Below are 4185 nucleotides of genomic sequence, written 5' to 3' on the forward strand. Positions count from 1 at the left end.
AAATTGCACGGGTCCTCAACCACACGCATAATAAATATCGGCGGTAATCATTGAGGTTGCGCGCAATTAATGAAGCTGAGAGAAAATCGATTTGACGCGCGAACCTGTGCAACGGAATAATAACAACAATATTGTCATTGATAACGAGTGGAATACGGTTCCGAATTCGGGTCAACCTCCCAATTCACATATACGTCCCACTTTCGTTCCGTTTGATCCCATCCGATAATATGTAAACTCATATCCTATGAAATACGTAAGAAGAATCTTCTCTCCGCTAATTAGAAGCTTATGCAAAGTTGTTTCCATTTTTTTCTTTTTTTTTTTTTCCGTTTCCCGGCTCCGGGCGATTTTACACTCGAGCGGCTGGTCTGTTAATTTGATTCCGAGAAGCACGAGTTACGTTATGCATCATCATATTACTCAGGCTTTGTTATCGTAGCAATCAGTTATCAATTGTCGATAGGATAACATAACAACAAGCCCGTTTGAACAAGAGTGCAAGCAGATAGCGTCCACGTTATACAGAAATTTATAACCACGGGTTTGTGTACGTGCGTACATGGAACATGCGTATAACGTGGTATGCACGATATAACAATGTAACACGAATCATTTGATTTCTATATTGTACATGTAACGTTGTAATATAAAGGGTACGAAGAACAAAAACATTATCGTGGCAAGCTTCGAATCGCTGTTGCAGGTTATTCGGAGAATATAGATACATATATCTATAGTACAGCGTTATAATATTGAATATATGACCTGCGGTAGCTCTGCACTATTTTGCTACAACCAAACCGTCATAGGTATACGTAATCTTCGACATTTTATCCATTCGCTTCTCTACGAATAAGTTTCTCCCCTCTTATTCTAATAATATTCACATATCGTCAAGCTCTGCCACAAATTGTAAATCGATGCCACCACATTTTCTCCGATAAAAATCTATCCCGCATTCGAGCTAGAGGGGCGAAAAAATTGCAGATTTCAGGTATCACCTGACAATCGCTCAGGGTGGTGAATCAATGGAGACATGAAAAATCTCTGTATGCATTTATTTATTGATTCTCTTATTCGTTATCATTTCGTTCTTCATGTAGGTTTACCTAGCCGATGAAGAAATGAAAAAAAGTTGCGCCGTGAATAACATCAATTGTTATTAAAAAGTGACAATTCATTCGCTCGCGTCAATTGCGAAGTCTTATAGCGAGGCTCGAATTTTTTTTTTTTTTTTTTTGTCTTCAACTACGGCTACGAACGTTGCCGCCACCTACCGTTGCCGGAGAATTCGTCTATCGAAGCAATTATGCTGTAGGCAAGGAGGGAAGGTCGAAGGACTTCGCTCCTCCTGACAGTAGGGTCTGTATTCCCGTTGGTTGAAATGCAGAACGCGACCAATATTGCAGGGCCCTTGTTGACCTTCTTTGTAACACCGACCGTTAACAGGCCAGTACAAAAGGTCGTTGGGACATCTTGCGGAAGCTCTGATGTACTCGGTTTGATCGGGAAAGTAGATAAAATCCCTGCTGAAACCACGAGTCGCGCAGTTACCGTATGCATGAAGGATGAAGAAAATTAACAGTTTCGAAATCAACCTTATCCGCACTCTCGTTGTCGGCATCGCGAACCGGATCTATATTTGCACCAAATGGATTTCAACGATCGCGTTTCAATGTCCTATTTCCGATTGCTCCTAAAATCAACCTGCAATATCGAATACATCTGATCAGAAATTGGGTGAAAAAATAAAGCCGAAATCACCTATCGATTAGCATGTCCGTAACACGAATCAATTCGAATGGAATGATCACTCTATCGAATTCACCCCGGAGCCACTAATGATTTTTCCATTTTTTTCTATCACGCGACAGAGAAAAAAAATCAAATCCGATAGAATTCCATGTTCCGAATCATCTTCGGATGCGATTGCAAGACCGTGAACAATTTTTACGGTCTAGTCATTTTTTCACCTTTCGTTGTATTCTTTTACTAAATATATGCCCGAATCGAATTTATTCAATTTCTGCAAATATATGCATATGCCATTAAGAATTTTACTCATGCTGCGTTTCAAGCGCAATTCACCACATTCCGCTACAACTATATATTTCATAGCGAACGACTCAAACCGGATCGTCCGACAGAAGATTATAGAAAAGAAAGAACAAAAAACGACAAGACAAATGACACGGTAATCGATACTTGCTACTTTGATATGATTACCGTCGAAATGAATTGTTCACTCATTCGTGGCGTATCCTCTTGTACAGCATCGGAGCAATTCCCACATCATAAATAACAGTGATAATAATAATAATTATTATAATAATGATAACAACGATGAGAATAATACACAACAACTATATACGTGTGCACTCGTCACGCGTGAGCATAATTCGCTGTGAAGTTGAAACGAGTTTTGCGGAGAACACTCAACTAGGATTCCGCAGGTTCCGGGTATTAAATGTTCGCATCCGTATAGTCTGAAAAAGATTCTATCACAAATCTTCAGTTCAAAGACACACCTACCGCGACGTAGAGCACTAATGATCACCCCGCGAAATGAAAGTGGTGCAGCGGAAAGCCGAACTATGTATTACTTGTACCGATGTACCACTTCAAACAAAGTCGTTGCATGGGTGTTGTAGGTAGGTTGTATCGGGGAATCGGAGTTATTTCTATGGAACTGAGTAGGTGCCGGATTAAAAGTTTATCAAGGACTGAAGCGAGTCAGGAACCAGTCTAATGAAATGCTCGAGTACAATGCAAGTGGTGGTGGTGGTGGTGGTGGTGGTATTACATCGGGATTGACCGTTACCACATCGGTGGGAGAACCTGGCTAAATATATCGCTGATTAAATCGGTAATAAGCATTGCGTTTATTACTTGGGCAATCATTGATTATCATCACGCGATGCGCATCGAATCACCGAAAGGTCAGCCAACTTTCCGTTCGGTGCTTGGAAAAAGTCGCCCCAGCGTCGATTGGGATTACGATGCTGCAGTCAATGCTGACGATGACCTAGATCCTTATTGCCACGATTAAAACATTCCACTACCGAATTGGGCAAACGGTTAATTAAATTTGTGGATACATGAGATGATGCAGCGCGTACGGTAGCCTTAGAAGTGAATATCCAAACTGATTGTGAGTGAAGGCAGTCCAATTTGTTGAAGACCTTGAGTAACCGGTGAACGTGCGTATTATTAGATCAAATGTTGAAACTACAGAATAATAACAAAAATTAAAAAGGTGCAAGAACTTGTTTTAACATCGTTGAAAAATAGAGGTTTAAAGAAACGCGCGATACTTGAGACAACCGATCGGTAATTATCCAGTCCGGTACATGCGCGATATCCATTCGGGCTATCGAGGCGATGTAGTTGTAGCGGAAGTCGAGTGTGTGGGGACGTGATGTGAGATAGGAGAGGGAATTTTTTTCGCGGACGAGAAATTCTCGGTCGAATGTTACTATCGCTGTCTTTCACGTTGGTAGATCGTGAACGATTTAATAAATTGTTCGGGAGGTACGTACGTCCCAGTTCCTTTGTAAAGACACCACCGGACTGCGCAACTCTTGTTGTCATTGTTCAACCGCCTGACTAGGAAAGAAGAGGTACCTCGGTCGGCAGAAAGAGATTGGCCATCTGGTCATCAGCGGTACCAAAGAGAACGGCAAATAAGCGATACTTGTTCGGCAACAAAGCGGACCCGAACCCTGGTCCAAACACCGGACAAGCGAAACACTGCGAAAACCTTATACTCCGGTACTCAATACTACACCGGAGTTCTACTTGGCACATTCCTGTACCACGGGGACATCTCTGGCTAAACTCGTATTGCTGCTGACCCATACAAGATCCTTGATCATTTTCTTTGTTGTTCAGCTCAGTTGCAAAAGTGCCGCAAATATTTTCCCTCACTTTACAACTCCGAAACGTTATAGGTATACCGTAGCACGGCATAACGCGAAACTCTTATAGTTCTCTCTGCCGAAAGTTTTACCATCTCTGCAACTTCACAATAAGGTCCTCCACGTTTCTTCTTCTTCTTCTTCTTTTCGTGTATCGTATGTAATTTTTTATATTATACGGAGAATTACACCGAAAAATTCATTACGACACGGGATTCGCTGGACCGTCGGAGTCCGGAACGAATTCCCGTAGCCGCTGCATCGG

The 4185-nt window shown here is 41.8% G+C and overlaps 1 long non-coding RNA gene across 1 annotated transcript; it reads right to left on the minus strand.

The window, feature by feature from the left end:
- Nucleotides 1-1047: 1047 nt before the first annotated feature.
- On the minus strand, nucleotides 1048-2738 carry LOC110116860. Its single transcript, XR_002305528.2, has 2 exons — nucleotides 2230-2738; nucleotides 1048-1710 (listed from the first exon to the last, which is right to left on the minus strand). It is a non-coding gene; the product is annotated as an uncharacterized LOC110116860 (long non-coding RNA).
- Nucleotides 2739-4185: the final 1447 nt, after the last annotated feature.

This window comes from Athalia rosae, chromosome 2 (genome assembly GCF_917208135.1).
Source record: "Athalia rosae chromosome 2, iyAthRosa1.1, whole genome shotgun sequence".
In the NCBI taxonomy this organism is placed as follows: Eukaryota; Metazoa; Arthropoda; class Insecta; order Hymenoptera; family Athaliidae; genus Athalia; species Athalia rosae.